This window comes from Myotis nattereri (assembly GCF_964212035.1).
Source record: "Myotis nattereri genome assembly, chromosome: X".
NCBI classification, from domain to species: domain Eukaryota; kingdom Metazoa; phylum Chordata; class Mammalia; order Chiroptera; family Vespertilionidae; genus Myotis; species Myotis nattereri.
In genome coordinates this window covers 102,869,794-102,896,679 of record NC_138078.1, presented here as the reverse complement: position 1 = coordinate 102,896,679, position 26,886 = coordinate 102,869,794, and the positions used below count along the sequence as shown (strand labels likewise).

Here is a 26,886-nt window from a genome sequence, read left to right as displayed (position 1 = left end):
TTTTTTTCTTTCCAGTTTTTTAAGATATTATTGACTCTCCATCATTTCCTTAATTTTACACCATCAACAAAACAATAAATCCAGTCCTGGCTTATAGCATTTTGCCAATTTGTGTGGCATTAATACTCCTACTATGGCCAATTTCAAGCTACCAATATATGTAATATTTCTGTTATAGAAATACAATAGATGGAAATAACCTCAAGAACATAAATTACAGTAAAATAATTAAGATTTGATAAGTTTTAAGTATTACTTTGTTTTAAACATAGTTTATTTACTTTTAAGTTGATACTATTTAAATTTTTAATAACTTAAACCAGCTTAAAAATTCCTGAAATTTTACCCAGCCTGCATGGCTCAGTGGTTGAATGTCAATCTATGAACCAGGAAGTCATGGTTCAATTCCTGATCAGGGTATATTCCCAGGTTGCAGGCTGGATCCCCAGTCTGGAGCATGCAGGAGGAAGTCAATCAATGATTCTCTCTCATCATTGACGTTTCTATCTCTCTCTCCTTCTCTCTTTTCCTCTGTGAAATCAATATAAATATTTTTTTTAAATTCCTGAAACTTTAATAATTAGCTCTTGTGAAATAGTATGAACTGTCTGCAGCATACTACTGCTTCTATCTTTGGAGATTAGAATCAATGTGGAAGCATCACTATAAGTCAGTATACAAAGAGCGGACTTCCTCCACCTGGGGATATGTGTGCATGCTCCCTGCTCACTAAGGATGTTAGGCCACACTATCAAATACCCTAAGAAAGGATTTGATAACTTTTTTCTCTCCAGCACAACAAAAACTATCCTCAAAACTCCACCATTAAAAATTACTTACTGCCAGGCCAGCGTGCCTCAATGGTTGAGCATCGACCTATGAACCAGGAGGTCATGGTTCGATTCCTGGTCAGGGCACATGCGGGTTGTGGGCTCGATCCCCACTGTGGGGTGTGCAGGAGGCAGCCAGTCGATTCAATCTCATAATTGATGTTTCTCTCTCTCTCTCTCTCTCTCTCTCTCTCTCTCTCTCCTTTCCTCTCTGAAATCAATAAAAATTATTTTAAAAAATTAATTACTATAGATCTTGAATTTTTTTGGATTTCTAAGAATCCCCTTTAAAAATGGCAAGGTATTTCTTGTGAACAGTAATACTTTCAGGCTTCTAATTGGCTAATAACTTTATAGATATTAGGAAACTAAATAAGAACAAAGCCTTGTGTCATTGGCCCACAGGTTCTGTGCTTGGTGGAGGCAGTAATGGTAGATGTGGGAGAGAAATTAAAATGGGACAGTAGAAATATGCCCTCCAAACTACCTTTTTCATAGATAGTCTTTCAGAAGTTCAGCTCCAGTGTATCACATTTTGGACAGGGTTTTAAAATACTAAATGAATTCTATTTTGGCCTGATTACCCACTAGCAGGAAATACCACATGAGCTGCTGATCATTCTATCTTGCCTGTCCCCTCAAAAATACTTTTATGTTGGGGAAAAATGAAAGGAAAAAAAAGATAACAAGATGCATGTTTATAAGCATAACCAGTGGACACAGACACTAGGGGGAGGGAGAGGGCATGAGCGGGGGGGGGGGGGGAGACAATGGTGGGATAAGGACACATATGTAATACCTTAATCAATAAAGGAAAAAGAAAGAGAGAAAGAAGTAAAAAAAAAAAAAAGAATAGGAAGATTTAGAGAGAGAGAAGATAAAAAGATCATCCATAACCTTCAAAGGCTTAAAATACCCTTACAAAATAAAATAAACTACCCTATTAATAATAGACATGACAAACTATAAAAAGCTAGGGATGTTCAGTAGTTTATGTAAATAGAGAAAAGTAAAACTGGAATGAGAGAAACCAGAGAAAAATAAGAAGAACTTGATATAGACAACCAGATTTGCAATGAAATTCTTTTTTTGTGTGAAAGATACTGTTGTTTTTAAATTTTTTTTGTCATTGCTTCTGTGCATAAACACAATTGCTTTTTTCCTCAACTATTTTTTTCTTTATTGATTAAGGTATTACAAATGTGTACTTATTCCTCCATTGTCCCCCATCCCACCAGTCCTGCCCTCACCCTCAACCTCTGTTGTCTGCGTCCATCGCTTATGCTTATATTCATGCTTACAAATCCTTTGGTTGATCTCTCCCCCTTACCCTTGCCCTCCCCTACCTTCACTCTGAGGTTTGAGCATCTGATCAATGATTCTCTGTCCATAGATCTGTTTTTGTTCATTGGTTTATGTTGTTCATTATATTCCACAAATGAGTGAGATCATGTGATATTTATCTTTCTCTGACTGACTTATTTCATTTAGCATAATGCTCTCCAGCTCCATCCATGCTGTTGCAAATGGTAAAAGTTCCTTCCTTTTTACAGCAGCATAGTTTTCCATCGTGTAGATGTACCACACTTTTTTAACCAACTCATCTGCTGATGGGCACTTAGGCTGATTCCAAATCTTAGCTATTGTAAATTGCACTGCTATGACCATAGGTGTGCATATATCCTTTCTGATTGTTGATTCTAGTTTCTTGGGATATATTCCTATAAGTGGGATCACTGGGTCAAATGGAAGTTCCATTTTTAGTTTTTTGAGGAAACTCCATACTGTTCTCCACAGTGGCTGCACCAGTTTGCATTCCCACCAGCAGTGCACGAGTGTTCCCTTTTCTCCGCATCCTCTCCAATACTTGTTGTTTGTTGATTTGTTGATGATAGCCATTCTGACAGGTGTGAGATGGTACGTCATTGTCATTTTTATTTGCATCTCTCAGATGATTAGTGACTTTGAGCATGTTTTCATGTCTCTTGGCCTTCCTTATGTCTTCTTTTGAAAAGTTTCTATTTAGGTCCATTGCCCATTTTTTGATTGGGTTGTTTGTCTTCCTTTTGTTAAGTTGTATGAGTTCCTTCTATATGTTGGAGATTCAACACTTATCAGAGTTCTCCCATGCAGTGGGTGTACTTTTTTTGAAAATATATTTTATTGATTTTTTTATAGAGAGGAAGAGAGAGGGATAGAAAGTTAGAAACATCGATGAAAGAGAAATATCAATCAGCTGCCTCCTGCATATCCCCTACTGGGGATGTGCCCACAACCAAGGTACATGCCCTTGACCGGAATCGAACCTAGGACCCTTTAGTCTGCAGGCCGACGCTCTTTCCACTGAGCCAAACTGGTTAGGGCATGCAGTGGGTTTTCTTGATTTCTTTTGCTGTACAGAAGCTTTTTATTTTGATGTAGTACCATTTGTTTATTTTCTCTTTAGTTTCCATTGCCCTAGGAGCTGTGTCAGTGAAGATATTGCTTCAGCATATATCTGAGATTTTGCTGCCTGTGGATTCCTCTAATATTTTTATGGTTTCCTGTCTTACATTTAAGTCCTTTGTCGATTTTGAGTTTATTTTTGCGTATGGTGTGAGATGGTGGTCTAGTTTCATTCTTTTGCATGTGTTTGAAAAAAATTTCCCTGCACCATTTATTGAAGAGACTGTCTTGAGTCCATTGTATTTTCTTGTCTCTGTTGTCAAATATTAATGGAGCATAGTGTTTTAGGTCGATTTCTAGGTTCCTATTCTATTCCATTGGTCTATATGTCTGTTTCTGTGCGAGTACCAGGCAGTTTTGAGAACAGTGGCTTTGTAATACAACTTGATATCTGGTATCGAGATCCCACCTACTTTGTTCTTCTCAGATCGCTGTAGCTATTCGGGGTCTTTTTTGTTGTTGTTGTTATCCCAGTTGAATTTTTGGAGAGTTCTTTCTAGATCTGTGAAATATGCTGTTGGTGTTTTAATGGGGAGTGCATTGAATCTATAGCTTGCTTTGGGTAGTATGAACCTTTTAATGATGTTGATTCTACCTATCCATGAACACGGTATGTTCTTCCATCTCTTTATGTCTTCCTCTATCTCTTTTTTCAACATCCTGTAGTTTTCTAAATAGAGATCTTTTACCTCCTTAGTTAAGTTTATTCTTAGGTATCTTAATTTTTTTTTGTGCAATGGTAAATGGGATTGTTTTTTTAATCTCTCTTTCTGTAAGTTCACTATTAGTGTATAAAAATTCCATAGATTTCTTGGCATTAATTTTGTATCCTGCTACATTGCCAAATTTATTTATTACGTTTAATAATTTTTTGATGGAGTCTTTAGGGTTTTCTATGTACAGTATCACGTCATCTGCTAATAATGACAGTTTTACTTTTTTCCAATTTGGATGCCTTTTATTTCTTCTTCTTGTCTGATCGCTTTGGCTAGCACTTCCAGTGCTATGTTGAACAGGAGTGCTGAAAGCGGGCATCCCTGTCTTGTTTCTGTTCTTAAGGGAAATGGTTTTAGTTTTTGCCCATTGATTATGATGTTGGCTGTAGGTTTGCCATATAAGGTTTTTCTTATGTTGAGGTATGATCCTTCTATTCCCACTTTGCTGAGCGGTTTTTATCAGAAAAGAGTGTTGGGCTTTTTCAAATGCCATTAGTTCATCAATTGATATTATTATGTGATTTTTGTCTCTCAATTTGTTTATGTGATGTATCACGTTTATTGATTTGGGGATATTGTACCAGCCTTGCATCCCTGTAATAAATCCCACTTGGTCATAGTGTGTGATCTTTCTAATGTAATGCTAGATTCGGTTTGCCAGAATTTTGTTGAGGATTTTAGCATTTATGTCCATCAGGGATATTGGCCTGTAATTCTCTTTTTTTGTGGTGTCTTTATCTGGATTTGGGATTAGGGTAATGCTGGCTTCATAGAAAGAGGTTGGAAGTATGCCTTCCTCTTGATTTTTTTGAAATAGTCTGAGGAGGATAGGTTTTAGTTTTTTGAATGCTTGGTAGAACTTTTCTGTAAAGCCGTCCGGACCAGGGCTTTTGTTTGCTCTAAGACAGCGGTTCTCATCCTGTGGGTCACCAACCTGTGGGTCGTGACCGTTTGGGGGTCGAATGATCCTTTCACAGGGGTCGCCTAAGACCATCAGAAAACACATATATAATTACATATTCTTTTTGTGATTAATTACTATGCTTTAATTATGTTCAATTTGTAACAATGAAAATACATCCTGCATATCAGATATTTACATTATGATTCATAACAGTAGCAAAATTACAGTTATGAAGTAGCAACGAAAATAAATTTTGGTTGGGGGTCACCACAACATGAGGAACAGTATTAAAGGGTCGTGGCATTAGGAAGGTTGAGAACCACTACTCTAAGATTTTTGATCACTGCTTCAATTTCTTCAGTAGTTATCAGCCTATTCGGGTTTTCTTATTCTTCCTGATTGAGTTTTGGGAGATTGTATTTTTCTAAGAATATGTCCATTTCGTCTAAGTTGTCCAGTGTGTTGGAATAAAGTTGTTCATAGTATTTTTTTTAATCATTTCTTTTTCTGTGGGATTGGTTGTTACTTCACCTCTTTCATTTCCAATTTTGTTTATTTGGTTCATTTCTCTTTGCTTTTTGGTGGGCTTGGCTAGAGGTTCATCAGCCTTTCAAAGAGCCAGCTCTTGGTTTTGTTGATCTTTTGTATTTTGTTTGTTTGTTTGTTTGTTTTCTGTGTTTTGGGTTTGTTTTTTGTTTTCTGTTTTTTTGGGGGGCGGGTTTTTGTCTCTGTGTCATTTATTTCCGTTCTGGTCTTTATTATTACCTTCCATCTGCTGATGCTGGGCTTTTCTTGTTGCTCTCTTTCTAAGTCTTTGAGTTGTAGGGTTAGGTAATTTATTACCATTTTTTCTTGTTGTTGTTTTTTTTTTATGTAAGCCTGTAGAGCTATGAACTTCCCTCTCAAGAATGCTTTCACTGTGTCCCATAGATTTCGGATTGTTATGTTTTCATTGTCATTTGTTGCCATGATCCTTTTTATTTCTTTTTTTATCTCATTGGTAACCCAATCATTGTTTAATAGCATGCTGTTTAGCCTCCAGTTGTTTGATTTTTTAATTGTTTTTATTGTAGTTGATTTCTTATTTTATGCCATCGTGATCTAAGAAGATGCTTGATATTATTTCTATCTTCTTGAATTTTAAGAGACTCTGCCTGTGCCCCAATAGATGGTCTATCTTTGAAAATGACCCATGTGCACTAGACAAGAATGTATATTCTATGGCTTTGGGGTGACATGTTCCAAAGATGTCATTTAATTCCATCTGATCTAGTGAGTCATTTAGGATTGATGTTTCTTTGCTGATTTTTTGTTTAGGGGATTTTTCCAGTGGTGTTAGTGTGTTATTAAAGTCCCCTACTATGACTATATTACTGTCAATATCTCCCTTGATATCCTCCAGAAGTTTTTTTTTATGCATTTGGATCCTCCTGTATTGGGTGCATATATGTTCACCAGAGTTATATCTTCTTGTTGAATTGCTCCATTTAGTATTATGAAGTGGCCTTCCTTATCTCTTGTTATGTCCTTCACTTTGAGGTCTAATTTTTTAGATATAAGTATTGCTACCCCACCTTTTTTTTCCATTTCCATTTGCCTGAAAAACCTTTTTCCATCCCTTCACCATCAGTCTGTGTGAGTCCTTTGTTCTGAGGTGGGTCTCCTGTACACAGAAGATATATGGTCATGTTTTCTTATCTACTCAGCTACCCTATGTCTTTTGATTGGGGCATTTAATCCATCTAGATTTAAAGTTATTATTGATAGGCAGTTGTATGTTGTTATTTTTATTCTTTATGCCTGTGTTCCTTCTTCCCTTCCTATTTCTTCTTTTTACAGCAGATTCTTTAGCATTTCTTGTATTGCTGGTTTGGTGGTAATAAACTGCCTTAGTCTTTATTTGTCTTTGAAGCTCTGGATTTCACCTTCAACTTTGATTGATAGCCTTGCTGGATACAGTATTTTTGGCTTCAGACCCTTGCTTTGCATGACTTTGTACATTTCGTTCCATTCCCTTCTGGCCTGATGTGTTTCTGTTGAGAAATCAGTGGATAGTCTGATTGGAGATCCTTTTTAGGTAGCTTTCTTTCTCTCTCTGGCAGCCTTTAAGATTCTTACTTTGTCATTGGTGTTTACCAACTTAATTATAATGTGTCTTGGTGTCAGTCTTTGGGATTCATCTTGTCTGGGACTCTGTGAGCTTCTTGAACTTTGTGAGTTTTTTCTTCCTGATATTAGGGAAGTTTTCTGTCATTATTTCTTCAAACAGGTTTTCTATTCCTTGCTCAGTTTCCTCTCCTTCTGGCACCTCTATTATGTGGATGTTGTTTCGTTTCAAGTTGTCCCAAAGTTCCCTTAGGCTCTCCTCCTGTTTTTTAAGTTTTTTTGTTCCTAGTTGCATCTCTGCTTGTATATTTTTTCCTACCTTGTCTTCTAGCTCACTGATGCGGTCTTCTCCTTCTTCTAGTCTACTGTGGATGCTTTCTATTTTGTTCTTTATTGCAGCAATGTCATTTTTTCATTTCTTCTTGGTTCTTCAGTTCCTCTTGGTTCTTACACATATTTTTGAATTTTTCTTCCATGATTTTCAGTGTCCCTATGACCATTGCTCTGAATTCTTTCTCTGACAGATTGCCTGCCTCCATTTCATTTACTTCCTTTTCCAGCAATCCCTCCTTTTCTTTCATATGTGGGCTGTTTCTTTTTCTCCCCATGATCACTCCTCTCAGGGTGTCTGATTATGTAGCTCTCTCTCTCTTGTGTTGACTCTCTCTAAGCCAGTGGTTCTCAACCTTGGCTGCACATTAGAATCACCTGGGAATCTTTTGAAAATCCTGATTTCCGGGCCTCATCCTCCGGAAATTCTGTTTCTTTGTTATGGGATGGGACCACAACATTAGTAACAAAGAAACAAAATTTCTGGAGGATGAGACCCAGAAATCAGGATTTTAAAAAGATTCCCAGGTGATTCTAATGTGCAGCCAAGGTTGAGAACCACTGCTCTAGGCCAGTGGTTGGAAAACTGTGGCCCCTTAAGTGTGGCTCTTCTACAAAATACCACATGTGGGCACGCACGTACAGTGCGATTGAAACTTCATGGCCACACTCAAGGGGCCCAAGAGCCACATGTGGCTTGCGAACTGCAGTTTGCCAACCACTGCTCTAGGCTATCGCTGACCTTTCCATCCACAGATTGCCTCACCAGCTGTGTTCACTTTGCCAATTCCAGGTGGATGTTATTTGATTCAGCTGTTCCTTCTAACTGCTCTGTGAGAAGGTGCAGGACCCATCCGCATATTTGGTGCCACTTTGTCTCTCCCTAGACAAACTTTTTAGGCACTCACGGTCAGGGAGGCTGGAGTCTCAGTGTTTGTGGGTTTGCAGCTGAGGCAGCTAAACCCTGGGCGTTGTGGTTGCAGGGTCCCAGGAAGTATCTGAGGTCTCCCTAATTAAAGGTAAGGCTGGGCTTCTGATCACAGCCCTTCTCCCTTTCAGATGGCATGGTCTCTGCAGCAGAGCCGGCTGCTCAGGGAGAGATTTCAGCAGTAGTAGTGGCTGCGTGGCCAGGGAAGCCTGGTCCGCCAGTCCCCAACAGTCCTGTGGATATAGCTGTCCCTCGCTCACAAATACAGACAATCCCCTGCATATCCATGCACTCTCCTTTCGCCTCTCACTCACATGCTATCTTGCAGCCTGCCATCCCATCAGCAGCCATCTTGGATCTCTTTGAACTTAACATTTTTTTACTTGATTTTAAAATAATATATTAAAATTGTACTTGGGGGGATGTATATGCAGAATGTACAACCTTTTTTAACACTTTGAGGAAGAAGAGTACTAGGAGCTAAATCAAACTCCTCTAACAATAATCAGCAATTCCTGTGAACACTACTGACATCCTCCCCTAATATGAAATATGTACCACCCCCAAATCACTGAATAAAGAACCTTAACTTCCTTCTAACCCCAAACCCAAGGCAACCTCTCACAGCATCTCTCTCTCTCTCTCTCTCTCTCTCTCTCTCTCTCTCTCTCTCTCTCTTTCCTCTTCCCACTCTCTAAAAATGAGTAAACATATTCTCTGGTAAGCATTGAGTCAGCTTGGGCTACCCTAACAAAATACCAGGGACTGAATGCCTTAAACAACAGAAATTTATTTTCTCAATTTTGCAGGCTAGGAAGTCCAAGATCAAGGTGTTAGCTGATTTGGTTATTGGTGAGAGCTTTCTTCTTCTTCTTCTTCTTCTTCTTCTTCTTCTTCTTCTTCTTCTTCTTCTTCTTCTTCTTCACTGGCTGGGTATCTCAGTTGATTAGAGCATTATTCTGATACACCAAGGTTATGCGTTTGATCCCTGGTCAGGGCACATACAGGTAACAACCAATGAATGTATGAAGAGGTGGAACAACAAATTGATGTTTCTCTTTCTCTCTCCCCTTCCTCACCCTCTCTGAAATAATTTTTTGTTGTTGTTAATCCTCACCTGAGGATATTTTCCCATTGATTTTTTAAATCCTCATCTGAGGATATTTTTCCTATTGATTTTTAGAGAGAGTGGAAGGGAGGGGGAGAGACAGAGAGAGAGAGAAACATCGATGTGGGAGAGACACATCAATTGGTTGAGAGCTCTCTTCTTGGCTTGCACATGGCACCTTCTCTCTTTGTTCTGACATGGTGGAAAGAGTGAGTGAGATCCCTGGGGTATCTTCATATAAGGGCACTAATCCTAGAAGGGACCCACCATTATGACCTCATTTAAATGTAATTATTTCCTTACTCCAAATACAGTCAGACTGTTGCGGCGGGTAGAGGGGAGGCAGGGCTTCAACATACAAATTTGGAAGACATCATTTAGTTCATAGCAGTGGGGAGGTTTCTGTTACTTAAAAATATTTTATGCATGGTCCAACTTGGTAAAGGGCACAAGGGCCTAATATTCTCTGGAGTTCAGCTGAAGCATGGTGACTCCATCTTCAAATACAATGTGAAGTGCATCCCTGGGATGGCTGCAGAAATAATTCACACAATGGCTTTTGCTTCAATAATGTATTTCTTAGAGAATTTCTTCACTTCTCCATTTTACACTGAATGGACCAACAAGTGGAAAAAGCCCAAAATATGGAGTAGTCAGAACACTGTTAGAAACCTGACTCTGCCTCTTATTAGTCCTTGGGTACTGGAGCAACTCATTACTTTCTATAATGCTGAAAATATTCATCTATTAAAAAGGGAAATAAAAAAACTCTGTGAAGTAGGCAAGGACAAGTGAAAGAACCAAATGAAATGGTGTATGTAAAATAACTTTGCAATCATAAAGCTCTCGATAAATATCAGGAACTTTTAAACTAAAGAGAGAGCTCAGAGCTTCCTGACGCTTGAGACACATTTCATCTGGGAAAGATGATGGACAAGAAGGACCTTTTTAAAAATATATATTTTTATTGATTTCAGTGAGAGAGAGATAGAAACATCAATGATGAGAGAGAATCACTGATCGGCTGCCTCCTGCATGCCCCACACTGGGGATTGAGCCTGTAAGCCAGGCATATGCTCTGACCAGTAATCGAACTGTGACCTCCTGGTTCATAGGTCAATGCTCTACCACTGAGCCATGCTGGCAGGGCAAGAAGGGCCTTTTTAATTGGAGGTACAAAATTCTGAGATACTAGATTTGAGGATAAATAAAAGTCCCATACTGCACAGTAAATTGTCAACATAATTTACAGAACTGCTTACTATAAGTAGTACAGGATGACTAATTATATAAATAACACTAAAAAAATTTTCTGGTCAACTGGTAATCATCAAATTATGGTTCCACAAATCACTGATGTTCTTAAGATTGCACTAAGGTGCTCTACTGCCAAAATCAATATGTGGCAACCACTTCTCAATTTACAGAAACAATTTTTTTATATATATTTTTATTGATTTTTTACAGAGAGGAAGGGAGAGAGATAGAGAGTTAGAAACATCGATGAGAGAGAAACATCGATCAGCTGCCTCCTGCACATCCCCCACTGGGGATATGCCCACAACCCAGGCACATGCCCTTGACTGGAATCGAACCTGGGACCTTTCTGTCCACAGGCCGACGCTCTATCCACTGAGCCAAACTGGTTTCGGCTACAGAAACAATTTTAGTTCATGGGGAGAATTTTCTACATTTCAAGTTTTCAGTCACAATTCCTCTTAAAACCTTTAGTTGCTGCTGGCAGATAGCCAAACAAATGAACCTGTAGCAAAAGAGCACTAGAAAAAGCATATCAGGCTTTTATTTGTTTGTGGACACATACTTGTGCCTGCACATAAACTGCTATTACAAATTCCCTGTTGTTATATGATGTATGAAACGTACCATACAACAGTATGGTGATTGGCAGAGGGGAAGGGAGGATAGAAAAAGGTGGAAGAGGGTAAAGGGGGGATAAATGGTAATGGAAGGAGACTTGACTTGGGGTAGTAAACACACAGTACAGTGTAAAAATGATGTATTATAGACTTGTATACCTGAAACCTATATCATTTTAATTAAACAATGTCACCTCAATAAATTCAATAAAATTAAAAAAATAAATAAATGCATGCTTACAATTTCAAAAGAAACAAGGCAGGTGGTAATTTTAATTTAATTGGTATTTTCTATGTGCCCTTATAATGATTTTGTCCCTTCTGGATCTCAAACCATATGCTTAGTTTTAAGTGCTATTTTTTCCATAGATAATGTCTGCTAATTATCCCAAAAGATATTCCGTTTAAACCAAATTGAAATATTTCAGCCTAAAAGGAACTTAAAAAAACTGTAAAAATTATGATTGTGACAGTAATGGAAGTCTGATTTCACTTTAAATTTAGAACATATTTACTTCCATTGATCTTGCAAAGTTTTTATCCCACTATAATTTAATTTTCTCAGGAACAGCTTTTTTTGTATCTGTTGATCATGGACACTTGGAATTATTCCTAGACAAATTTTCAAAACTCTGAATTTTTGTTGAAATGAACAAAATTACCTCACCCAATCCCAAGAGGGTCCTAAGAGAGAAAACAAAAGCAATCATCTGGAAACAAAACAAAGATGAAGAAGAAAGAAACATACTATCTCAATCTCATCTATAAGAGCCATTTCCCCACAAGGGAAAGTGGGGGAGGGGGATAAGGAGATGCAATAGAGGGCAATTGTAACCTGAGGCAGTCTTGGAAGCAGAAAATTCTGAAATAAGCTGAAATTTGCCGCCAAGAAGAACACAGTTTCACATCAGCATTTAATCTGGAGAGCAAAGTGTAGGTAGAATAGGTAGCTGAGAGAATAGACAGCATGAGAAAACAGGACTTGAGTTACTGTAGATGAAAGCTTTGCTGGGCAGAGTTTTTGTATGAGTTATTATGCTCCTCTATTTGCATAGTACTCATTGCATTAAAGTAATGGATGCAAAGGTTCAGCGAATTTGGATTAAATTTATAGCAATATTTTATAGGGTCCACAGAGAGCATCCTGACTTCTATGTGATCTGCTGTTCAAATCTGAGAAGCACTAAAGTTAAATGGTGGTGAGAGCCATAGGGAATCATTAATAGGCAACAGAGATACTCTCACAATAGTCCTACTTCTTGGAAGGGGCATAATGGAAGAAAAAACCCTCTCTTCTAACAACGCACTCTTCAGAGTCTTTATTAGGTGAAAGATCTTGTGCTGGTTCCCTTTATGATGGAAATCACTAGAATTCATTAAGATGGCTCTGGACAGTATGACTGCTATTTGTGGGAATCAGCACTCAAGAGACTTTAGGCACAGGACTCAGAAAATCAGAGCAACCCCATCTTTGGGCTCCCTTCTATTCTACCTTAGGAGCATGGGCATATTATGTTGGGTTGGTCCCAGTGTCAAAGGGAAAGGTGAATTATTGTGGATTATTTAGTTTCTTTCATCTACAAAAACAGCCCAGACCAGTAACTGAGTCTCAAATTCATTTTTTAGTCTGCATCATTCCTGTTTGTCTTTATGGAGTAAACACATGGCTAACTGATGATAAATGAGTCTCTCACTTAGTGCTATAGCTAATTCAATGGTCTCTAAGTATCATAAATGTTTCTAATACTGTTTAAGCATTTATTACTTTTAATAAATAGTTTATTTAGGGGCTGGCATTCATCTTAGTAATCACCTTTCTATCCCCCTCATTTTACAGAAAAGGAAACAGAACTTAAAGAAGAAGTAATGTGATTTCCTTAAGTTCATATTTCAAATTAGTGGAAGAGCTGAGACTAGAATCCAGGTCTCCTAATTCCCAGGACACTATTCTTTAACCTGCACACTTTGCATGTAGAGGTATGTACCATTATTTCTAGGTAAGTACCCTGACAAATTTTTATTTTTTGTTTTAAAACTTTACTATTATAACATTTCAAGTCCTAATATTATCTGTTAGGGTAGGCAGGGAGATGGAGAACTAACCAACTTTGTAGGAAATATATCCTGTACAAAAGTTAAACCCTCTAAGGAATAACAAGGGTGACCTGGTTTTAGAGATTCCAATATGCAAAATGAGAAAGTTGCTAAACAGTCACATTGAAGGAGATTGCATTATAAGGTAATACTCAGCAGAACTTCTTGAGTGCATTCAAGCATTTAAGATCATTACTTGGCAGAATCCACTGGGACAGAGAAACAGTCAAAATGTTAAGAGCCACTGCCAAGTGAAGACCAAGGAGAAAGCAAAATAAGCATCTTTGAAGTAGAAATGGAAGTCGTGAAGAAATAGAATGTTTGACAAAAACTCTTAGGACGTTAATAACCAGCCTAGTGAAGAGCCTTTCTCAATCACATGGATAGCAGCATTACCACTTTTAGTCACTCAGGCTTAAATGTAATGTGCAGCATAGGTAAAAAAAAAAAAAAAAAAAAAAAAAAAAAAAAGTCAATAAAATCATAATAACTTTGTGTGGTGTCAGATGGTTACTAAACTTACTGAAGCGATCACATCATAAGGTATATAAATGTTAAATCACTATGCTGTATACCTGAAATGAATATATGTCAATTATCCTATATAATAAAAGGGTAATATGCAAATTGACCTTAACAGCAGAACGACTGGAAATGACTGGTCACTATGACACACACTGACCAACAGGGGGCAGATGCTCAATGCAGGAGCTGCCCCTTGGTGGTCAGTGCATTCCCACAGGGGGAGCTCTGCTCAGCGACAAGCCAGGCTGACGGCTGTCAGTACAGCAGTGGTGGTGGGAGCCTCTCCCGCCTCCTCTGTAGCGCTAAGGATGTCCGACTGCAGCTTAGGCCTGCTCCCCGCTGGCAAGTGGACATCCCCCGAGGGCTCCCGGGCTGCCAAAGGGATGTCTGACTGCCAGCTTAGGCCCAATCCCCTGGGGAGCAGGCCTAAGCCAGCAGGTGGTCATCCCCCGAGGTGTCCCAGACTGCGAGAGGGCACAGGCTGGGCTGAGGGATGCCCCCACCCCGAGTGCACAAATTTTTGTGCACTGGGCCTCTAGTACTTTAATAAATAATAAAATTTTAAAAATAAAATAATTTTAAAACTTAGATATCATCTTGAGTTCTCTCTATAGTCTTTTGATTACCAACTCCTGGGTTTTTTTGTTTTGTTTTGTTTTTAGCAAGTCTCATTTTTTCTTCCTTTGAAATAACTTTAAAATTTGTCTCTTCCTTCTCCATTCTGACTTATAGCAAAAGTTCCATGATCCTGGTTTTTGACCCAGTAAGTTGATTTCTTGGAAGTTATAATGTGCACATAACTTAAATATACTATATAAAAACCTTTATGTACAAAAGTATCTATCAAAGCATTATTTACAATAGCAGATATAAATGCAATAAACCCTAAAGATCCTCAAACTATAGACTAGTTTAGTACATTATGGTTAACCTGATCTGACCCCAAAAAATACTATGTAGCCATTTAATGTGATGTTTTAACATTTGATGTATGAAACATCCTGTATCAGTCTCACTGGGCAGAGCAAACTTCCCCACAGGGGAAATTGGGTGGGAAGGCAGGAGATATAAAGAGTACTATTATTACAGATAGGTGAGAAATTATTATAAAACATCAAGTGAAGAAAACTGGATAGAACATGTATATACAGTAACTCATAAAAAGATGCATGGGGGGAGACCAGAAATATTTCTTTATTTTAAGCCACATTGTTATATTCTTATGAGAATCCATGATTTACTGGTTTAAGTAAATTTTTATAAATTTTTATTTTAAAATAATTTCAGACACAGAAAAGTTGTATGAAGACTGCCCATGCACCCCTTCACCAAGATTTCCTAATTCTTAGCATAAAAAAATTTTAGAGTCCCATTGCTTCCATTTAAGGAGGGTTTGGCCAATAAGCTCCTAGGTGAACATTGCCACTTTAGATTCTAAGGTGAAAGGGTGACAAAAAGGGGCCAGATACTCATTTCTCAAGGCCTGTGGGTTCTGGGGTGAAAGCCAACCCCAAGACTGATAATCAGATGCAAAACTTTTAACCAATTATACGGCCTACTATTCATTGTAATTAGTGTCATCCCATTCTGCCTTTTCTTTGACTACTTCAAGAAACATTGCCAAAACCGGTTTGGCTCGGTGGATAGAGCGTCGGCTTGTGGACTGAAAGGTCCCAGGTTCGATTCCGGTCAAGGGCATGTACCTGGGTTGCGGGCACATCTCCAGTGGGAGATGTGCAGGAGGCAGCTGATCGATGTTCCTCTCTCATCGATGTTTCTAACTCTCTATCTCTCTCCCTTCCTCTCTGTAAAAAATCAATAAAATATATTTAAAAAAAAAAAAAAAAAAAAAAAAAAAAAAAAAAGAAACATCATGCAAAGTGATAATGAGTGTTTAACAAAAGATTTAAAACTCTCCCATACAGTTGAGTGTCTTAATGGAAACAAATATCTACTTTTCACTCCAGAGCAAATAAAAAGTATTGATTTAATCCAGTCGCCAGCAGTTCTACATAACTCCTCTGGACACCAACGAGTAGTGACTAACAAGTTGAAAATCTTACAAAAATAAAAATACCACATGTCCATAGTCATGAAAATTCATTAGGCAAATGAAAGTACCCACATGTTAACATGGATACTGTATATTTCTACCCTGAATTTGGAAGAATCCTCTGTATTATAGACAGATGAGAGGTAGAAGAGACAATTGGATCATCCCACACCATCCAATGGAACTTTCTGTAATGATTAAAATGTTCTATATCTGTCCTTTCCAATATGGTAGCCACAAGTCATCTATGGTTATCAAAGTGCTTGAAATGTGACTGGTGCAAATACAGAACTGAACTTTTTTTATTTCATTTAAATTTAAATAGCCACAAGTGGCTAGTGGCTACGGTACTAGATATTGGAGTTCTATACCTTTCTCCACTCTAAGTAGAAATTTGTTCTCCAGTTCCCCTTATCTCTTTGCACTTTCCCTGATGATCATATCTACTCCAAACAGCTCCAATTACCACTTACAATGATGGCATTCAATCTTGGCTGCATGTTATATTCACCTGGGAAGCTATTTTTAAATGACAATGGCGGAAAGGTTCGGTGACCCAAGCATGAGTATTTTTTCAAAAGTTCCACAGATTATTCTAATACGCAGCCAGGGTTGAGAACCTTTTATCAAAATGCTGATGACTCCCAATTCTATATCACCAGATTTCAATGCTGTGCTCCACATGCTGGCTGGATCTCTCCTTCCTGATGTCTCCAAAACCCTCAAAAACCAACATATCCAGATGGGACATCGTTATCTCCTAGTACCCTCACCCAAGTCCTTCAAACTATAATTATTTGACTTACTTTTACCATTTTTCTATTTGTTTTATATATGTCTAAATAGTTTCATGCCTCACTTCCTTCAATACAGCCCTCTTTGTGTTTAATTGATTTTTGTAATGTATCATTTTTATTTAATTCTCATTCTCTATTCTACATATGTTTTTAGTTATTTTTAGAGGTCACCATGGCAATTACAATTAATACCTCTAATTTATAGCAAACTACTTTGAATTAATAACTTAGCTTCAATAATATAAAAAACTTTGTTCCTATGCAGCTACATCCTTCTCCCTTTATGTTGTTATTGTCACAACCTACATTTTATATATTGTGTATGTACCCATTAACATAGATTTATAATTTTTATTCTATATGTTTGTCTTTTCAGTCATATAGGGGGAACAAAAAAGACTTACAAATAAAAAGTACAATAATACTGGCTTTTATAGTTATCTATAGAGTTATTTTAAAGGGACCTTTTCTATTTCTTTGGGTGTCTTTTAATTACTATCTAGTGCCTGAAGGAGTACCACAAGCATTCTTCTAGAACAGGTTTACAGACAATGATCTCCCTCAGCTTCTGTTTATCTGGGAATATCTAAATGTGACATTCATTTTTGAAGAATAGTTTTCTAGGATATAGAATTTTTTTGAAAGTTTCTTTTTTGTTTGTTTGTTTGTTTGTTTGTTTGTTTTTTACCTTTGACACTTCAAATGTATCACTCAACAACCTTGTGGCTTCCATAGTTTCTGAATAGAAATTGGCTGTTAATTTTACTGAGGAACCCTTAAATATAACAAGTCACATATCTAGCTGCTTTCAAGATCTTTTTTTTTTTTTGACAGTTTGGTTATGATGTGTTTCAGTGTGGAATCTCTTTGAGTTTAGCCATCTTGGAGTTTGTTGGCCTTCTTGAATATATAAATTAATGTGTTTTATCAAATTTTGGAACTTTTGGGTCATTATTTTCTCAAATTTACTTTCTGCCTGTTTCTGTTTCTCCTCTCTTTCTGGGGCACCTATTATGCATCTGTTGGTGATAGTGTCTCACATACCTCTGAGGTGCTATTTACCTCTTTTCATTCTTTTTTACTTTATGCTCCTCAAACTGGATTATTTCGATTGATATGGCTTCAACTTCACTGATTCTTTCTTCTACATGCTCAAATCTACCATTTAGCATTTGGCTAACACTGCTGCAGAGGCTGCTCCAACTCTGAGAAATCCCAAAGAGGGGTAAAAAAAGTCAATCCTCTGAGATGACCCCTCTTTTTCATAGAGCAATTCAATATATAGGAATTAAATCAGTCAAAATATACAATCACAATTCTTTGAGATTAAAATCCATATTTCCTTTCATCTTGGCACCAGCAACCCACACTAGAAATGCAGGCCACTATCCCCATGGCTGTCTCTAAGCTAAGGAGTAGGGAATGGTCAGAAGTTCAGTAAAAATGCCACAACACCTTCTTACCAAAATTGAGTAGCTTCTTTCTTCACTAAGCACTACTCTGGTTGTAAGTTTTTATTAGATTCCAGAGTTCCAAAAAAGTTGATTCTGGTGGTGTTTTGCTAGGTAAATCATTGCATTAGTGGAGATATGGGTTTTTGAAGGTGCTTCCTCTGTCATTTTTAATAATGTCATTTTTTTCTTAATCAAAATTACTTAGAAAATTTTTACACATTTATCCTTTCATTTAAACTTTACTTTCTTGTCCAGCTCCATAAACACAAATGGAATGCTTTTTAAATTTATATCTTAATTTAATAAGAAATCATATTTTTATTAGAGTCTTTCAGTAGCATACTGTGTTTCCCTATTTTCTTTGGTCTTGTTTTATCACCTTCAGTGGCTTCTTTTACATGGATCCTGTTATTTTCTAGGTAAATTTATTCATAGATATCTTAAGATGTCACTAAAGTGCATTGGACTTTTTCCATTTCAATTTATGAGTGATTATGATAACTCGTGTTATCAATTTTTCAAAGTAGTTGATATTTGTACATTTTTCTTACATTCTGTCACCTTACCAAAGAATCTTATTCATTCTACCAGACTTCAAAAGTTTCCTGGGTGTTTATTTATACAAATATATTATCTGCTTATAAAGGTAATTTGTCTCCTCTGTTAAATATTTATAACATTTTCATATCTCTATTACATTATGCATAACTTTAAAAGTGAATAATAGTGCTGATAATGGCATCCCTATCTTGTTTGTGACTTTAATAGCAATAGGTCCAGTATTTCATAATTTATTGTGATTTTTTTTATTGATTTGAGGTAAAGAGTCTTTTGTGCATAAGTAGTTAATTTCTATTCCAATTTTTAAGGAATAGATGCTGACTTATATCAAATTATTTTTATTAATATAATCATGTTTTCTTTCCATTAAATTATAGACTTATTTACTGAATTATATTGAAAATTTCCTTATATTGAACCACGCTTGTATCCTTACGATAAATTCTACTTAGTTATACTGTATTACTCTTCAAATACACTACTGTTTATTTAGAATTATGGGAACTATTTTCATCGTTGAAATTTGTCTATAGTTTTCATTTGGGGTTCCTTTATTAATTGTTTATCATTAAGATTATGCTAGCTCTGTAGAATTAATAGAGACTTTTTTCTTTTTCTATAATCTGAAATATTTATATATTTGTTTTATTTTAGAGGGAGAGGAAGGGAGATGGTGAGAGAGAAACATCAATGTAAGAGAAAAACATCATTTGGCTACCTCTTGCATGCCTCCTACTGGAGATTGAGCCTGCAACCGGGGCATGTGCCCAGACTGGTAATCAAACTTGCAACCCTTTGGTGCATGGGCTGACAATCAATTGAGCTATCCCAGCCAAAGCTAAAATATTTTTTAATATAAAGATACCATCTGTATTTTTTAAGTTTTATATATAGCTATAAAATCACCTGAGCTGAATTAATTTTAATTGGTAGATATTTCAAAATATTTTAATTTTTGGTATGATTATTAATATGTTCAGGATATCTATTTCTGATTTGATTTTGGTAATTTTCCAGAGAATCTTGTCACTTAGAATGATTTTGACGTCTTATAACAGAAAAACATGCCAAAAGAGGGTTAACAAAAAGGGAGTTTTCATCTCACAATACTGGAAGTCTAGAGGTTGAGCATCTCTCAAATTGATTAATTAAGTGGCTCAGAGATGTCATAAAAGACCAAATTTATGCCATCCTCAGAATGTAAGCTCCAACTTTTAGGTTGGCTATCCTCAGAATCTCAAGGTGGCTATCAAAGTCTTTGTTATCACATGCAAATTACGACATTCATAGGCACAACGGGAAATACTTTTTTTACATCTCTTGTTAAGAACATACAAGGGAAAGAGGGACAGGTATGAACAGGCAAAGGAAGATGAAGATCAGATGCACTCAAAAGGGGAAAAAAACTATAGTATACTAGGTGTACCAGTTAATAATGCGGATTTTTTTCAATAGATTCATAAATATGCAATTTGATATGTATGCTATTTTGTTGTATTGACAACAAGCTTCAAAACTTCATATGTCAAGTTTTCTGAAGATGTTAACATCATAGATCTTTTTATGTTTAAGAATGTCAAATTTCATGCCAAAAAAAAAGAGCATTTGCGGGAAGTTTTAATTCATTACTTTAGTTTGAAGAAAAGTGCTTCTGAAAGTTATCATATACTTCCGGAAGCTTATGGTGAACATGCTCCATCTCAAGATAGTTGTGAATGCTGATTCAAACGCTTTAAAAGTGATGATTTCGATGTGAAAGACAAAGAACGTCCAGGTCCATCTCAACCAGGCTTTGATCACAAAATGACCAGAATGGGCCAGAAGACACAGCAAAGTAATTTTGCTTCATGATAACGCACCATCACACACTTCAAAACCAGTTAAAGACACGTTAAAAGATATGGCCTGGGAAGTATTAACCAACCCACCGTATTCACCAGACTTTGTTCCTTCAGATTACCACTTGTTCTGATCGATGGCACAAGTACTTTCTGAGCAGCACTTCAAAACGTACAAAGAAGTTGCAAATTGGGTCTCTAAATGGTTTGCCTCAAAACAAGAAAAGTTCTATTGGGATGGTATCCACAAATTATCTGAAAGATGGGGGAAATGTGTAGCTAGCAATGGACATTACTTTGAATAAAGCACTTTTGATGTTTCTCTTGAAATTATAGTGTTTTCTTTGATTAGAAAATCCACATTATTAACCAGTACAGCTAATATATGCAACTTCACTTTTTATAAAACTAACGGCAACCACACATAGAAATTCCCCAAACAAGACACAGATCCAGAGACAGAGAAGCATCAATCAGACCATCAAACCTCAGAGGGAAGGTAAGGGAGGGTGGAGGTAAGGGGGAGAGATCAACCAAAGGACTTGTATGCATGCATATAAGCCTAAACTATGGACACAGACCATGGGGGGGGGGTGAGTGCATAAGTGGGGGCCTGAACACCAATGGGGGAATAAGGACACATATGTAATACCTTAATCAATAAAGAAAAAAAGAAGAGATATACGAAAAATGGCGACCAGCAGGAAGGTAGGGAGGGAGGGAGTGTGAGAGCTCAAGGAAGTGATAGAGGAGTGTGTGGACGTATGTGGTGTGTGTGTATGAGCCAGGGACAGTTAGATTCTGCAGGTCTTCTAAGGGGCTGCTAAACTGGGCAGTCTTAAGCAGTGGAGTCCCGCTCCCTGCGCGGACACTCCTGGGCAGCCAGCACAGGCACGGCGACCACGCCATCTTGGGAAACAGAGCTGCATGAGACTAGGATCCTGGCCTCAGCACCACCCAGTCTGATCTCAGACTCATACCAGGACGCAGCAGCCACTGGGGACAGAGACCTGTGACCACAGCTACAGACCTGTGGACACCAAAAGTTCAGAAATCCCAGCTGCAGATCCGTGAGTAACAGAGCCCATCCCCCCTTCCCGCAGGCTTGGGGGCAGCACCAGAGTAACTAACTGATAGACCTATCCATGCCAGGGCATGAGCGCTCCAGGAACCTTAGCCTGGAAGTGCACAAGCACCTTGGACCTGATCCCTCTTAGGGCCAGGTTCAGGTGTCCTGGGCTGGGAGCAATCCCGCGAACACCTGGAACTGATCCTAAGCTCACTGCCAGCTTCGGAGTCCTGGGCTGGGAGCAATCGCGCGAAAACCGGGAATTTGTCCTGCATATCACAGGCCCAGGGACCCTGATTCTCTGGGCAGGAGGCAGCACCAAGCACCAGTGACTTGACTGTGTTTCTTATCACCTGTGCCTGAGATCCTGATTCCCTGTGCATTCATACTAAGAGCCAGTGACTCCAATTCCTGGTGCAAGGGCACACAGGGACCCTGATTCTCAAGGCAAGGTCGCGCGAAGCAACAGAGACTCTGATACTGGATTCTTGGGGAACTCTGACTCCTGGCGCAGGCTAGGGGGCTCTGGTTTTCAACATGCTTCAGGGGGGTCTCTGTTCCAGCACGGTGCAGGCAGGGTCCCTGATTCTAAGGGTGCATACGAGGCCACATTGAGTGCTGACAACACTGACTCTGAGCGAGCCTGGTTCCCACCAACCCACAACAACCACACATCTTAGTGTCAGAGCTCTTCAGTGACGCTAGGGTGGTGGGAAGCTCACACTGCACACAGCCCAGGCCCACGCAACTCGACGTTTGAACCATCGGGAGATAATCAGAATGAAGAGACGACACAAAACCCAGAGGAAAGACAATGAGGAGTCGCCAAGAAAGGAAATTAATGAAGTTGAAGCATGCAACATGACAGAAAAAGAATTCAGAATAATGGTTGTACAATTCATTCACCGGATGGATGAGAAAATCAACAACCTATGCAAGAATCAGGAAGAAATGAAAAGTGATATAGCTACAATCAAAAACACCATGGAACGTTTCAACAGCAGACTATAAGAACCAGAGGACCGAATTAGTGAATTAGAAGATAAGGCAGAGAAACAAGCTCAATCTGAACAGCAACTGGAGAAAAAAATTAAAAAGCAGGAGGATAGCCTAAGGGAGCTTCGGGACAACATGAAACGAAGTAACATACGCATAATAGGGCTGCAAGAAGAACAAGAAGAGCAGCAAGGATTAGAAAATCTATTTGAAGAAATAATGTCAGATTTCTTCAGATATGGGGAAGAAAAAAGTTACACAAGTACAGAGAGTCCAGGGCAAAATGAACCCTAAAAGACCCACATCAAGACACGTCATAATAACGATGGCAAATGTACAAGACAAAGACAGAATCTTAAAGGCTGCAAGAGAGAAACAGAGACTTACCTACAAAGGATCCCCCATCAGATTACCAAATGATTTCTCAACAGAAACACATCAGGCCAGAAAAGAATGGACAGAAATTTACAAAGTGATGCAAAGCAAAGGACTGAATCCAAGAATACTCTATCCAGCAAGGCTATCATTCAAAATTGAAGGGGAAATAAGAAGCTTCACAGACGAAAAAAGGCTAAGGGAGATTATCACCACCAAGCCAGCAATGCAAGAAATGCTAAAGGGACTGGTGTAAAAAGAACTAAAAAGCCCAGAAAGAAAACAGCCACACAAAAAAATAGAAATGGCTACAAACAAGTACCTTTCAATAATAACTTTAAACGTAAATGGACTAAATGCTCCAACCAAAAGACATCGAGTGGCTGAATGGATAAAAAAACATGACCCATACATCTGCTGTCTACAAGAGACCCACCTCATTAGAAGGGACTCACACAGACTGAAAGTGAAGGGATGGAAGAATATCTTTCAGGCAAATGGAAATGAAAAAAAAGCTGGGGTAGCAATACTTATATCAGACAAAATAGACCTCAAAGTGAAGGCCATAACAAGAGATAAGGGAGGCCACTTCATAATACTAAAGGGATCAATACAACAAGAGGATATAACCCTGATAAACATATATGCACCCAATGCAGGAACACCCACATACATAAGAAAACTCCTGGAAGATATCAGGGGGGGAGATCAACAACAATACAATCATAGTAGGGGACTTTAATACACCACTGACATCACTGGATAAACCCGCTAGACAAAAACTCAGCAAAGAAACAGCAATCCTAAATGACCCACTAGATCAGATGGACTAAATTGACATCTTCAGAACACTTCACCCCAAAGCCACAAAATATATGTTCTTCTCAATGCTCATAAGACATATTCAAAAATAGACCACATATGGGGTCACAAACAAAGTCTCCCCAAATTCAAGAAGGTTGAAATCATACCAAGCATATTCTCAGACCACGATGGCATAATATTAGAAATAAACTACAATAAAAACAACTCAAAATACTCAAACACTTGGAAGCTGAATAGCATGTTATTAAATATTGATTGGGTTACCAATGAGATCAAAGAAGAAATTAAAAACATCCTGGAAACTAATGACAATGAAAACACAACAATCCAAAAGCTTTGGGATAGAATGGAAGCAGTCCTGAGAGGGAAGTTTATAGCTCTACAGGCCTATCTCAACAAACAAGAAAAAATGGTAGTAAATCATCTAAATCTACAGCTCAAAGAATTAGAAAGAGAGCAACAAGAAAACCCCAGAGTGAGCAGAAGGAAGGAGATAATAAAGATTAGAGCAGAAATAAATGACATAGAGACCAAAAAAAAACAATACAGAAAATCAATGAAACAAAGAGCTGGTACTTTGAAAGGATAAACAAGATTGACAAACCTCTAGCCAGGCTCACCAAGAAGCAAAGAGAGAGGACCCAAATCAACAAAATCAGAAATGAAAGAGGCGAAATAACAACAGATCCCACAGAAATACAAATGATTGTTAAAAAATACTATGGACAACTCTACTCCAACAAACTAGACAACCTGGAGGAAATGGACATATTCCTAGAAAAATACAACATTCCAAAACTTAATAAGGAAGAATCTAAAAATCTCAATAGGCCAATAACTATGGAAGAAATTGAAGCAGTCATCAAAAAGCTTCCAGCAAACAAAAGCCCAGGACCAGACGGCTTCACAGGGGAGTTTTACAAAACATTCAAGGAAGAACTAAAACCTATCCTCCTCAGACTACTGCAAAAAATCCAAGAGGAAGGAACACTTCCAAGCTCATTCTTTGAAGCCAGCATCACCCTAATACCAAAACCAGGTAAAGACAACACAATGAAAGAGAGTTACAGGCCAATATCCCTCATGAACATAGATGCCAAAATCCTCAAGAAAATCTTAGCAAATCGGATCCAGCAGTACATCAGAAAGATCATACACCATGACCAAGTAGGATTTATCCCAGAGATGCAAGGATGGTACAATATCCGCAAATCAATAAACGTGATACATCACATAAACAAATTGAAAGAAAAAAACCACATAGTCATATTAATTGATGCAGAAAAAGCGTTTGACAAAATCCAACACCCATTTTTGATAAAAACTCTCAGCAAGGTGGGAATTGAAGGATCATACCTCAACATAATAAAAGCCATATATGACAAACCCACAGCCAACATCCTACTCAATGGACAAAAACTAACACCCTTTCCCCTAAGAACAGGAACAAGACAGGGATGCCCACTCTCACCACTCCTGTTCAACATAGTACTGGAAGTATTAGCCGTTGCAATTAGACAAGAAGAAGAAATAAAAGGCATCCAAATTGGAAAAGAAGAAGTAAAACTGTCCTTATTTGCAGATGACATGATGTTATACTTAAAAAACCCTAAAGACTCCATCAAAAAACTATTAGACTTAATAAAAGAATTCGGCAATGTAGCAGGATACAAAATTAACGCCAAGAAATCTATGGCATTTCTATACACCAATAGTGAATTTGCAGAAAGAGAGATTAAAAAAGCAATCCCATTTACCATCGCACCAAAAAAATTAAGCTACCTAGGAATAAACTTAACTAAAGAGGTAAAAGACCTCTACTGAGAAAACTACAGGATGTTGAAAATAGAGATAGAGGAAGACATAAAGAGATGGAAGAACATACCATGTTCTTGGATCGGTAGAATCAACATCATTAAAATGTCCATACTGCCCAAAGCAATCTATAAATTCAACGCACTTCCCATTAAAATACCAATGGCATATTTCACAGACCTAGAACGAACTCTCCAAAAATTCATCTGAAATAAAAAACGACCCCGAATAGCTGCAGCGACCCTGAGAAAGAACAAAGTAGGTGGGATCTCAATACCAGATATCAAGCTGTATTGCAAAGCCATTGTTCTCAAAACTGCCTGGTACTGGCACAAGAACAGACATATAGATCAATGGAATAGAATAGAGAACCCAGAAATCAGCCCCAACCAATACGCTCAATTAATATTTGTCAAATGAGGCAAGAACATACAATGGAGTCAAGATAGTCTCTTCAATAAATGGTGTTGGGGCCGAAACCGGTTTGGCTCAGAGGATAGAGCGTCGGCCTGCGGACTGAAAGGTCCCAGGTTCGATTCCGGTCAAGGGCATGTACCTGGGTTGCGGGCATATCCCCAGTAGGAGATGTGCAGGAGGCAGCTGATCGATGTTTCTCTCTCATCGATGTTTCTAACTCTCTATCTCTCTCCCTTCCTCTCTGTAAAAAATCAATAAAATATATTTTAAAAAAATGGTGTTGGGAAAATTGGACAGATACATGCAAGAAAATGAAACTAGACCACCAACTTACACCATACACAAAAATAAACTCAAAATGGATAAAGGACTTAAATATACGAGGGGAAACCATAAAAATACTAGAAGAATACAAAGGCAACAAAATCTCAGACATATGCCGAAGCAATTTCTTCACCAATACAGATACTAGGGCATTGGAAACTAAAGAGAAAATAAACAAATGGGACTACATCAAAATAAAAAGTTTCTGCACAGCAAAAAACCATCAACAAAACAACAAGAAAGCCCACTACATGGGAGAACATATTTGCCAATGCTATCACTGATAAGGGTTTAACCCCCAACATTTATAGGGAACTCATACAACTCAACTAAAGGAAGATAAACAATCCAATCAAAAAATGGGCAAAGGACCTAAATAGACACCTTTTAAAAGAGGACATTCAGAAAGCCAAAAGACATATGAAAACATGCTCAAAGTCGCTAATCATCTGAGAGATGCAAATCAAAAGAACAATGAGGTACCATCTCACACCTGTCA

General features: G+C 37.9%; 1 protein-coding gene across 1 annotated transcript in view; it reads left to right on the top strand.

Annotated features, from left to right (window-relative positions):
• Positions 1–26,886, top strand: part of TRPC5 (transient receptor potential cation channel subfamily C member 5) — a gene marked incomplete at its 5' end in the record, with an annotated part of 332,647 nt that overhangs the window by 114,458 nt on the left and 191,303 nt on the right. Inside the window, one exon of the mRNA XM_081115377.1 lies at positions 13,082–13,221. The remainder of the gene's footprint in view (positions 1–13,081; positions 13,222–26,886) is intronic.